Below are 13,532 nucleotides of genomic sequence, written 5' to 3'. Positions count from 1 at the left end.
CTCAGTCTCTCAGATTGGTACATTTGTTATAAACATGGAAAGTTCTGTATGATACATGTCATTACACATTTGTCAAAACCCATAGAACATGCAACACCAAAACTGAACCTTAATGTAAACTGTAGACTTTGGGCAATAACGATGTGTCGGTGTAGGTTCATCGATTATAACAAATGCACCACTTGTGTGGGATGTTGAGTGGAGGAAGCTGTGTGTGTGAAGGCAGGGGATATATGAGAAATCTGTGTACGTTCTGCTCAATTTTGCTGTAAACCTAAATCTACTCTTCTAAAGTCTTCTTTTTTTTTTTTTTTTTTCCTTTTTGTCTTTTTTCGTGCCCGGCAATGGATCGCAACCCTCAGTGTCGCGCCCGTACCGGACCGGGACCGGCAACGGGATCGCAACCCTCGGTGTTGCTCCCGCCCCTCGCTCAGCCAGTGAGCGGCCGGTCTGTATGTGGGATCTGAACCCTCGGCGGGAGCGCCGCCGTGCTCCCAAGCGGCGCACTGTAGCAGTGCACCACCTGGCCGGCCCTACTCTTCTAAAGTCTTAATCACACACACATCATACCAAAACTTATGGAATTTGGTGAATACAATGCTTACAGGAAAATTTATAGCAGTAAATGCCAACATTTAAAAAATAATGTAACTCCACATCTTAAGGAACTAGAAAAAAAAAGCAAACTAAACCCAAATGTAATGGAAGGAAGGAAATTAAGATTAGAGCAGAGATAAATGAAATAGACAATAGAAAAAAAAGTTACTTGAAAAGATCAATGAAATTGACAAATCTTTAGCTAGATTGATTAAAAAGAAAGAGAAGACACTAATTACTAAAATCAGAAATGAGTCGTCGACTCCTATCGCGGGGATTGGCTGTTGGCGGGGTTGCTGCTAAGCTCGTGTGCGGCCGAGGTGTCTGCAGCGGCTGAAACGAAGAGAGTTTGGCGCGATGTCTCACATCATTTTACTGGTACAGCCTACCAAAAGGCCAGAAGGCAGAACTTACGCCAACTATGAGTCTGTGAATGAATGCATGGAAGGTGTTTGTAAAATGTAGGAAGAACATCTGAAGAGAATGAATCCCAACAGTCCCTCCATCACATACGACATCAGTCAGTTGTTTGATTTTATCGATGATCTGGCAGACCTCAGCTGCCTTGTTTACCAAGCTGATACCCAGACATACCAGCCTTATAACAAAGACTGGATTAAAGAGAAGATCTATGTGCTCCTTCGTCGGCAGGCCCAACAGGCTGGGAAATAATTGAGTTGGAAGCATTGGGGGGTTGGGGGTGGCTTGGAACACAGGTATGTACAGCTTGCTGTAGTGGAAGTTTTGTATTATAGTAATCCTGTTTCCATTTTGTTATACTCTAGCCAAGATTGAATGTATTAGATGAAATGTGACGATCTTATTCAATCTGAAACCCCTTTTGCCCCCCCCCTTTTTTTTACTTTAACATTTTTTTGATGATTTAGATGGAAGTTCTTTGTCAGTTAATGTTGGTTCCAATCCTTCAAAACTATTCATATCTGCTTTATTTTTTTTTTTTGTCCTTTTTTTTTTTTGCTTATTTATTTATTTTTTCCTTTTTGAGACCGGCCGCACTGCGCTCTGCGCACCAGTCATCCCTATATAGGATCCGAACCCACGGCAGGAGCGCTGCTGCACTCCCAGCGCTGCACTCTCCTGAGTGCGCCATGGGCTCGGCCGCATATCTGCTTTATAACATTCACTGTACAAACCCTTCTTCAAGATGGGGTACGGGGTGGTAACACAGTTTAGTTTTGCCCTCAAGATAAAGTCTTAGTGAAAAATAAATGTTCTTTAGTTATAAAAAAAAGAAAAGAAAAGAAATGAAAGAGACCTGCCAACCACCAAAAAGAAAAAGGGAGGACAGGCTGGTTAGCTTACTTGGTTGGAGTGTTGTGCTTGTAACACCAAGTTAAAGGGTTCAGATCCCCATGCGGGCCAGCAGCAGGAAAAAAAAAAAAAGATGAAAAAAGGGACATTACTATCAACTTCATAAAAACAAAAAGGGTTTTATACTGTGAATAAAATATGCCAATTAGATAACCTAATATGCCAACAAATTAGATAACCTAGATAAAATAGACAAATTCCTACAAACACACAAACTACAAAAACTGACTCAAGGAAAAATAGAAAATCTCAATAGACCTATAAGGAGTATGAAGGTCAAATCGGTAATCAAAAACCTCCCAACGAAGAGAAACCCAGGATCAGATGGCTTCACTGGTGAATTCTGCCAAATATTTAAAAAGAATTGACATTGGGCTGGCCCCGTGGCACGCTCAGGAGAGTGTGGCACTGGGAGCGCAGCGACGCTCCCGCTGCAGGTTCAGATCCTATATAGGGATGGCCGGTGCGCTCACTGGCTGAGCGTGGTGCTAGTGACACCACATCAAGGGTTGCGATCCCCTTACCAGTCACGAAAAAAGACAAAAAAAAAAAAAGAATTGACATCAATCCTTTTCAAACTCTTCCCAAAAATTGAACAGAAGGGGACACTTCCTAACTATGAGGCAAGCATTACCCTGATACAAAGCCAGAGACACTACAAGATAGAAAAGTATAGACCAATATTGCTTATGTAAGAAGAGACAAAAATCCTCAAAAAAATACTAGCATACCAAATTTAGCAGCATCTTTAAAGGATACCATGACCAAGTGAGACTTATCCTGGGAATGCAAGGGTGGTTTAGCATACGAAAATCAATGTAATACACTACGTTATTAAAATGAAGGGGGAAAAAAACATGATTATCTCAATGTAGAAAAAGCATTTGACAATAGCCTTTCATGATAAAACACACACCCACACACACACTAAACTAGAATAGAAGAAAAATTTTTCAACGTGGTAGATGTCATATATGAAAAACTCACAGCTAACATACTCAATAATAAAAATAATAATAAAGATTGAAAGCTTTTTCTCTACATTAAGAAATAAGACAATGATATTTGCTTTCATCTCTTCTATTCAACATAGTCCTAGAAGTTCTAGCCAGAATAATTGGGCAAGAAAAAGAAATAAAGTCATCCAAATTGGAAAGGAAAAAGTAAAACTATCTCTGTTCACATATGATTGGTTCTTATATGTAGAAATCCTAAGGAATTTACAAAAAAACTGTTAGACCTAATAAACAAATTCAGCAAAGTTGCAGAATACAAAATCAATATATAAAAATCAGTTGTTTTTCTATACAGACCAAAAATGAAATCAAGCAAACAATTCTATTTAGCATCAAAAAGATTAAAATACTTAGGAAAAAATTTAACCATGGAAGCACAAGATTTGTGCACTGGAAACTACAAAACATTGCTGAAAGACATTAAAGAAGACCTAAATAAATGAAAAGACATCCCATGTACATGGATTGGAAGACTTAATATTACTAAAATGACAATACTCCTCAAATTGATCTAGAGATTCAATGAAATACGTATAAAAATCCCAGCAGGCTTCTTTGCAGAAATTAATAATCTGATCCTAAAATTCATATTGAAATTTGAGGGACCCCAAATAGTCACAGCAGCCTTAAAAAGGAAGAAAAAATAAAAATAAAAAACAAAGTTGGAGGGGCCGGCCCGGTGGCGCACTGGATAAGTGCGCTGCTTGGGAAGCGCGGTGGCGCTCCCGCCCGAGGGTTCGGATCCCACATACAGACCAGTTCCCGCTCACTGGCTGAGCGAGGTGCGGGGGCAACACCGAGGGTTGCAATCCCGTTGCCGGTCCCCGGTCCGGTATGGGGGCAACACTGAGGGTTGCGATCCGTTGCCGGACACGGAAAAAGACAAAAGACAAAAGACAAAAAAAAAAAAAACAAAGTTGGAGAAGGACTCATATTTTTCAATTTCAAAACTTACTACAGGGCCGGCCCCGTGGCGCGCTCAGGAGAGTGCAGCACTGGGAGCACAGCAACGCTCCTGCCGCGGGTTCGGATCCTATATGGGACTGGCCGGTGCGCTCACTGGCTGAGCGTGGTGTGGGTGACACCACAGCAAGGGTTGTGATCCCCTTACCGGTCACAAAAAGGACAAAAAAAAAAAAAACTTACTACAAAACAAAACAAAACAAAAAACCTAAAATACAAGCTTACTACAAAGCTACAGTAATCAAAACAGTATGGTACTGGCATACAATATCCATATAGACCAATGGAAAGGAATTAAGAGCCCAGAAATAAACCTTCATATACATGGTCAACTGATGTTCCATGAGGGTGCAAGACCATTCCATAGGGAAAGAACAGTTTCTTCAACAAATAGAACTGGGAAAACTGGATATCCACATGCAAAAGAATGAAGCTGGGCTCTTACCTGACACCATACACAAAAATTAACTCAAAACTGATCAAAGGGCTGGCCCGGTGGCGCACTGCTACAGTGCGCCGCTTGGGAGCACGGCGGTGCTCCCGCCGAGGGTTCAGATCCCACATACAGACCGGTTCCCGCTCACTGGCTGAGCGAGGTGCGGGCGCAACACTGAGGTTGCGATCCCGTTGCCGGTCCCGGTCCGGTACGGGCATGACACTGAGGGTTGCGATCCGTTGCCGGACACGAAAAAAAACAAAAAAAAAAAAAAAAAAAAAACTGATCAAAGATCTAAATTTAAGAGCCAAAACTATAAAACTCTTAATAGAAAACACTGGGGGGTCTGGATTTGGCAATGGTTTCATGAATTCGGGTATGATACCAAAAGCACAGTGAGAAAAGAAAAATAGATAAATTGGATTTGTCAAAATTAAAAACTTCTGTGCCTCAAAAGACACTATCAAAAGAGTGAAAAGACAACCCACAGAACGGGAGAAAATATTTGCAAACCGTATAACTGATAAAGGTTTAATATCCAGCATATGTAAAGAACACATGCAGCTCAACAGCAAAAAGACAAACAACCCAATTTTTAAAAAATGAGCAAAGAAGATTGGTCAGTTAGCTCAGTTGGTTAGAGTGCTGAACACCAGGGTCAAGGGTTCAGGTCCCCATACCGGCCAGCCACCAAAAAAAGAGAAAAAAAGAGCAAAGAACTTGAATAGACATTTCTCCAAAGAAGATATACAAATGTTCAATAAGCACATGAAAGCATGTTCAACTTCATTAGCCATCAGAGAAAGGCAAATCAAAATTAGAAAGGCAAATCAAAATCACAATGAGATAGTAATCACACTTACTGGGATGGCTATAATTTAAATAAATAAAAGGAAAACTAGTGTTGGAGAGATGGTGGAGAAATCAGAACTCTTGCATATTGGTGATAGAAATGTAAACTGGACAGCTGCGGTGGCAGAGTTTGACTGTTCCTCAAAAAGTTAAACTTAGAATTACCACATGAGGGCCGGCCCGCGGCTCACTCGGGAGAGTGTGGTGCTGATAATACCAAGGCCATGGGTTCGGATCCCATATAGGGATGGCCAGTTAGCTCATTGGGAGAGCGTGGTGCTGACAACACCAAGTCAAGGGTTAAGATCCCCTTACCGGTCATCTTTAAAAAAAAAAAAAAAAAAAAAAAATTACCATATGACCCAGAAATTTCACCCCTAGGTATATACCCAGAAGAACTGAAAACAGGAACTCAAACACGTACTTGTATACAAAGTTCATAGCAGCATTATTATTATTATTATTTTTTTTTAAAAGATGACCAGTAAGGGGATCTTAACCCTTGACTTGGTGTTGTCAGCACCACGCTCACCTAGTGAGCTAACCGGCCATCCCTATATGGGATCCGAACCCATGGCCTTGGTGTTATCAGCACCGCACTCTCCCGAGTGAGCCACGGGCCAGCCCATAGCAGCATTATTAATAATAGGCAATAGGTGGAAACAACTGGTGTCCATCCACAGACGAATGGATAAACAAAATGTGGTATATCCATACAATGGAATCATATTCAGCCATAAAAGGAAACTAGGTTCTTATACGTGCTACAACATGGATGAACCTTGAAACCATTATACTAAGTGAAAGAAGCCAAGCACTAAAAGCCACATATTTTATGAATCCATTTATATAAAATGTCCAAAATAGGCAGATCCATGGAGACAAAATAGATTGATGATTGCTGAGGGCTGGAGAAAGGAGGGAATAGGGGATGACCGCTAATAGATACAAGGTTTCTTTGGGGGCTATGAAAATGTTCTCAAATTAGATAGTGGTGATGGTCACACAGCCTTGTGAATGTACTAAAAACTACTTAATTATACACTTTAAAATGGTGAATTTTATGGTATATGAATTATCTCAGATATTAAAAATGTGTACGTAGTATTCTTATTTTTAAAATTTGCTGTATATTTAGTTACTTTCATATTATAAATGGGGACACCAATATATTCTATATAATTTTGCAGGGAAGAGTAGTGATTTTTCTATTTTTTTCTTGATCCGTATTTTCAGAAAACCTTCAATTTTTAAGTTTTCAGCATCTGACACTGATACACTGCATTGCAGTTTGTTTACTATTTCATTGACTTCTGCTCCTTGATTCTTTCTACTTTCTTTCAATTTATCTTCTTTTAAAAAAATTCTTAAGTTGAACACTTAGCCTATTAGTTTTCAGCCACTTTTCTAATATCAATAGCATATAAGTTGATACTTTTTCCTCCAAGTATCTTGTTACTGTAGCTCACAAGTTTTTTAATACGTTATTTATGATTTCTTCTTTTTTTTTGGGAGCTGGCAGGTATGGGGGTCTGAAGCCTTCACCTTGGTGTTATCGGCACCATGCTCTCCCAAGTGAGCCACCAGCCAGCCCCCCTATTTATAATTTCTTCTTTGATCCATACATTATTTCAGAGTATGATTTTATTTTATTTCTATTGAACAGATAATGCATTCAAAATTTGAAAGGTACTTAAATGAGGGGAAAATCTCTCTCCTACCCTCCCTCTTCCATCTCCCAGCCATCCTCTTCCTTTCTCTGGAGTATCAGTGTTAGCAGTTTTTTTGCTTGAGCATCAAGAGAGTGTGTTTTATTATTTTTGGCGGCTGGTTGTTATGGGAATCTAAACCCTTGACCCTGGTGTTATAATACCAAGCTCTAACCAACTGAGCTAACCTGCCAGCCCCTGTTTTATTTTTGTTAACCATTCTGAGAATATTTGTTTTGTTTTTGATAAGTGAATTTAACCCATTTACCTTTATCATTACAGTTATAGACTGTTAGACTTGTTCCACTCATTGTTTTTTAATCATATCCTAGTTTCCATTAGAGAGAGAGAGAGAGAGAGATGTATATATATATGTGTGTGTGTATATACATAACTCCATATATATACATAGAGAGAGAGATTTATTAATTTATTATAAGGAATTGGCTCACATAATTACAGAGGCTGATGAGTCCAAAATCTGTAGTGTGGGATGCTAGGCTGGTGACCCAGGAGAGCCAATGCTGCTTATGAAGTCTGAAGGTAGTCTGCTGGAGAACTCCCACTTGCTTGGATAGATCAGTCTTTTTGTTCTATTCAGGCCTTCAACTGATTAGATGAGACCCACCACATTATGAAGGACAATGTACTTTACCCAAAGTTCACCAATTTAAATGTTAATCTCATCCAAAATGCCCTCCAAGTTGACACATAAATTAACCATCATAATTATAAATATAGTATTTTTTGGCTCTTGCTTTTTTAGACAAAAATGAACTTAATTATTTTCTGATTCTTTCTTCATCTGTGTTTGATCCATTAAGTTCTTATTTTTAGTTATTGTACTTTATACTTTTACAACTTTTTAAAAATGTTTTTATAACTTATTTTTAGTTATTGTATTGTACTTTTTCTAGAATATACAGAGGGTGTCTTTCATAGTTTACAGTTTTCTACTAGTCATTTGATTTCTTACACATATTAATCACAGTTATTTTATTTATTTATTTTTTTTTTTATTTTTTCCTTTTTGTCTTTTTTTGTGACCGGTAACAGGATCGCAACCCTCAGTGTCACGCCCGCACCATGCTCAACCAGTGAGCGGACCAGTCTCTATATGGGATCCGAACCCTCGGTGGGAGTGCCGCCGCGCTCCCAAGCGCCGCACTCTACCAAGTGCGCCACCGAGCCGGCCCTCAATGTCTGTTGATTTGTTTGTTTATTTCTGAGTGTCAAGCACAGTGTATTAAGAATTATGCCACCAGCCAGCCACCAAAAAAAAAAAAAAAAAAAAAAAAGAATTGTGAGATAATTTCAGGTTTTAGATAACATCTTCAGAGAGCTTACTTTTGCTCATGGCAAGCAGTTAGGGTAGGGGAAGACCATCTCAATCCAGTGACTTTAGGACCATTTTACCTTCTTAAAAATTATTTTAATTTTATTTTTATTATTTTTATTTTTATTTTATTATTTTTTTTAAAAGATGACCAGTAAGGGGATCTTAATCCTTGACTTGGTGTTGTCAGCACCACGCTCAGCCAGTAAGCAACCGGCCATCCCTATATGGGATCTGAACCCGGGGCCTTGGTGTTGTCAGCACCACACTCTCCCGAGTGAGCCACGGGCTGGCCCTTAAAAATTATTTTTTTAAAAAAAGTTATTTAGGACTCCAAAGAGCCATTGTTTATGTGGTTTATATCTATCGATATTTTTCATATTGTAAGATTAAAACTGAGTAATATTTTTAAAAATTTACTTATGCGGGCCGGCTCGGTGGCGCACTGCTACAGTGCGCCGCTTGGGAGCGCGGCAGCACTCCCGCTGAGGGTTCGGATCCCACATACAGACCGGCTGCTCACTGGCTGAGCGAGGGGCGGGTGCAACACCGAGGGTTGCGATCCCGTTGCCGGTCCCGGTCTGGTACGGGCGTGACACTGAGGGTTGCGATCTGTTGCTGGTCATGAAAAAAGACAAAAAGGAAAAAAAAAAAAATTTACTTATGACTACATTTTTAAAGTAACACTAAGGGCCGGCCCATGGCTTACTTGGGAGAGTGTGGTGTCGATAAAACCAAGTCAAGGGTTAAGATCCCCCTACTGGTCATCTTTTTAAATAAATAAATAAATAAATAAATAAATAAATAAAATTAAGTAACACTAATAAATCCACTACTACATGTCAGTGTAAACACATTTTTTTTGTGTGTGTGTCCGGCAACGGACTGCAACCCTAAGTGTCGCGCCCGTACCAGACCGGGACCAGCAACGGGATCACAATCCTCGGCGCTGCGCCCGCCCCTCGCTCAGCCAGTGAGCGGGAACCGGTCTGTATGTGGGATCTGAACCCTCAGCAGGAGCGCCGCCGCGCTTCCCAAGCGGCGCACTGTAGCAGTGCGCCACCGGGCCGGCCCAGTGTAAACACATTTTTATGAAAAATAATTATATTTTAAAAATTTGTGAGAACAGTGGCATTGTTTTACATTTTTGCAAATCTCTTTAATGTCTGGCTTAAAAGACACCTGTATTCTCAAATCTGCTTCTGCATTCAAGCTGTTGCATATGTTGCTGTGGCTGAATTATATGAAGAACTTCAGCCTCACACAGATAAGTAGTTGGGAAAGAGAAGATTAAGAGTCTTTTCAGATATTTGTGAATATTCTTTTTTGATACTATACTAAACTACACAAGTGGTATTTCTTATTAAATATTAGTTGCAGGGCCGGCCCGTGGCTCACTTGGGAGAGTGTGGTGCTGAGAACACCAAGGCCCCAGGTTCGGATCCTATATAGGGATGGCTGATTGGCTCACTGGTTGAGCGTGGTGCTGACAACACCAAGCCAAGGGTTGAGATCCCCTTACCGGTCATCTTTTAAAAAAAAAAAAAATTAGTTGCAATGTGGAATCTGAAACCAACTCAATTAACTTTTAATATTCTATTAAGTTAAAATCTATTAGTCTGTCTTGCACTTTGAATGGATATGTGGGGAGGAAAGGGATGATGTGAGTTAACAAGAAAAGACAGGTAAACAAGAAAAGCATAATGATGGCATTTGGATGTATTGTCCTCCCAGAACTCATGTGAAAATCTGATCCCCAATTTGGCAGTGTTGAGAGCTGTTTGAATCATGGTGGTGGATCCCTCATGAATGGATTAATGCTCTCCCTGGGGGAGTGGGGGTAGAGAGTGAGTTCTCGCTCTGTTTCCACAAGAGCCGGTTATTTAAAAGACCCTGGCACCTCCCCCCCCCCCTCTTGCTTCCTGTCGCCATGTGCCTGCTTTTACCCACTGGCTGCCTGCTGCTTTCCACTATGAGTAGAAGCAGCCTGAGGCCCACGCCAGATGCAGCTGTCCCAGAACCATAAGCCAAATAAACCTCTGATCTTTATAAATGACCCAGTCTCAGGAATTGTTATAACAACACAAAACGGACTAATACACGTAAATTTATTTAATCGTAGTTTTAAGTGACAATGGAGCCTTCAGAATGAAGGCCCAAAGATAGAGGGAACACTGTCCATTTGTTACATGCTTTGGTTCAATGAAGCAGGGACAGCTGTGTCAGGTATGAGCTAATGGAAATAGATTAAGTGGGGAAAACTAGCAAGGTCTGTCTAGATTCTTCTTGGCCTCATTGTTTTTTTTTTTAAAAGATGACTGGTAAGGGGATCTTAACCCTTGACTTAGTGTTTGTTGTCAGCACCACACCCTCCCGAGTGAGCTAACCAGCCATCCCCATAGAGGGATCCGAACCCATGGCCTTGGTGTTATCAGCACCACACTCTCCCAAGTGAGCCATGGGCTGGCCCTTCTTGGCCTCTTTGTTGCAGCATTTCTTCCTCCCAGGCATGGAGTAGGACCCCCTCTGGAATGAGGATCTTAATTTCTTTATGGCCAGCCGTTACACAGAAAGGCAGGAAGAAGGTTAGAGTAATATTTTTAGGCTTTATGGCTGGCTTTGGGGAAAAGGGGTTCTGGTTTCTATGACCTGCTTTGGAGAAGAGGAATTCTAGTTTCTATGGCTTGCCTCGGGAGACAATAAGGGTGAGACAGGAGGTCAGAAGAAGGTCAGAGAGAAACTTTACTTCTGAGGGTGCATCTGAGTCCTTTATTTTGGGAGTATCATTTTCTGAACCCCAACAGATATTTTTCCCATGCATGATTTTTTAACATCATGTATTGATCATTTGGAAAATGTTGGTTCACTGAATTCTGCAGATCTTCCGAATGTTAATGCATTTCAGTACACAATACCAAAAAAGTTATATTTGGTAATATCACCATTATTTTCTCACTGGAAAAGTGTTAATAGTGAAAAGCTGTCAAAGTAAAATTTTATTTTTGGCAACAAATGCTGTCAGTTTTTTGTTTTGTTTTGTTTGAAGTAACAGGATTACTTTGCTCATTTTACAGAAAATGTCTGACAAACACACACGTCTGCATAACCATAACTTGTCTTTCAGTGAGTTCTTTCAAGTAAAATGGTGTTCCGTGATTGAAGAGGCTAGTTCATTTCACAGCTCAATCGCATAAGTGCATTTTCTTGGGGCAACCAGCAAAAGTGCTTTAGGCATACCTCACATTTCATCCCACAAAATACTAAAAAGTCATGTACTTAAGAGTTGAGAATTAATAAAATTAATAATTTTTCTTGCTTCATCAAGGATGGTCTTAAATGAAACTGGATTTTTTTTTTTAACTTTGAGCATGTGGTGGTGATGAATGCAGTGATCACAAACATGGTTTGATGCTACTGCCTTGATTCATGCTAAGAGACCAGCAGCTTAATCCTCCATTGCTTTTACACCATCAGTGCAGAAGTTAACATGCTGCACAGGAAAATTATGTCTCAGTACTCTTAAGAAGATAGTTTTGACCTCCCTGGCCCACTAAAGAGACCCCCAGGGGTACAAAGATCACATTTTGAGAACCACTGCCTCCCTCCAGGGTTTGAGTTGATTTGATTGAACTGTAGTCATTGTGAAGGCTGGTATATTTCATGTTTATACGAAATCCTAGGGTACAGTCTCTCAGGGGTCATGACTTAATGCTTGGGCTGTTTCTCAGGATACCTCCTCCTGGGTGGGCATTAAACTCTAGTTTTTGTTCCCCTAGTCCAGGGACACTTCTGAAAGTTCTGCTGAGTTTCTCTGCCTCTTAGCAACTTCTTTTGAAGTGGCACTTGCCTTGGTGATGCCCTACAACACGAAATGTTGTACTAACCTGAGTTTCTCTTCACTTTGAGATCTTGACCCTTGTGGTGGATTGATTGCAAAAATGGATGCAATTTTTTATCCACAACTTTTGCAATGTGATTTTGCAATTCCTCCCATTAAGAAGTGGAGTTGGCTGGCTAGTGAGCTCAGGTGGTTAGAGTGTGGTGTTATAACACCAAGGTCAAGTGTTCAAATCCCCATACTGGCCAGCCACCAGAAAAAAAAGAGGAGGAGTCTATTTCCCTATCCCTTGAATCTTGGTTGGTCTTGTAGCTTGCTTTGGCTGGTAGAAGACCAGAAAAGCAATGCTGTACCATTTCTAAAACTAGGCCTCAGGAGGCTTGCATGCTTCAGTTTTTTCTGAGACCTTTGTCATGAGAATGAACCAAGGATACTCTGCAGGAATATGTAAGACCACATGGAGCAGAGGGGTTCTGTCATCTGGATCCATCTTTGATCAGCCCACCTGACAACTCAGATGAGCAACCAGGCAAACTGACCCAGACACACCAGCTGAGGCTGGCCTGGATCAGAGCTCTTTGACTGACCCATGGACTTGTGCACCATAATAAAATGCTTATTATTGTTTTAAGCAACAAAGTTTGGGAAGATTTTGTAATATTGTAATAGCTAACTACAAAAGCAGATTGACAACTTGCTGCTCTGATAGCTCTCTGATACCTTAAACACTTGTTTTAGGGGTCTTCAAAAAGTTCATGGAAAGATTTATATTATCTTTTTGTTATATATATTATCCTTCAATTCCATTTTTTTTTTCCTTTTTGTCTTTTTTCGTGACCGGCAACGGATTGCAACCCTCAGTGTCGCGCCCGTACCAGACCGGGACCGGCAACGGGATCGCAACCCCCGGTGTCGCGCCCGCCCCTTGCTCACCCGGTGAGCGGCCGGTCTGTATGTGGGATCCGAACCCTCGGTGGGAGCGCCGCCGCGCTCGCAAGCAGCGCACTATAGCAGTGCGCCACCGGGCCGGCCCCCATCTTTTTTTTTAAAGATGACAGGTAAGGGGATCTTAACCCTTGACTTGGTGTTGTCAGCACCACGCTCAGCCAGTGAGCCAACTGGCCATCCCTATATGGGATCCGAACCCAGAGACTTGGTGTTATCAGCACCACACTCTCCTGAGTGAGCCACAGGCCGGCCATTCACATCCTTGTTAACTTTATTTGTAAGTTTTTTTTTTTTGGTGGCTATTGTAAATGGGCTAGCTTTCTTAATTTCTCTTTCTGCATGTTCACTATTTTTTTTTTTGTCTTTTGTCTTTTTCCGTGTCCGGCAACGGATCGCAACCCTCAGTGTTGCCCCCGCACCGGACGGGGGACCAGCAACGGGATTGCAACCCTCGGTGCTGCTCCCGCGCCTCGCTCAGCCAGTGAGCGGGAACCGGTCTGTATGT

This window comes from Galeopterus variegatus, unplaced genomic scaffold (genome assembly GCF_000696425.1).
Source record: "Galeopterus variegatus unplaced genomic scaffold, G_variegatus-3.0.2 Scaffold1598, whole genome shotgun sequence".
NCBI lineage: Eukaryota > Metazoa > Chordata > Mammalia > Dermoptera > Cynocephalidae > Galeopterus > Galeopterus variegatus.
Note: the sequence above shows the minus strand (reverse complement) of the source record.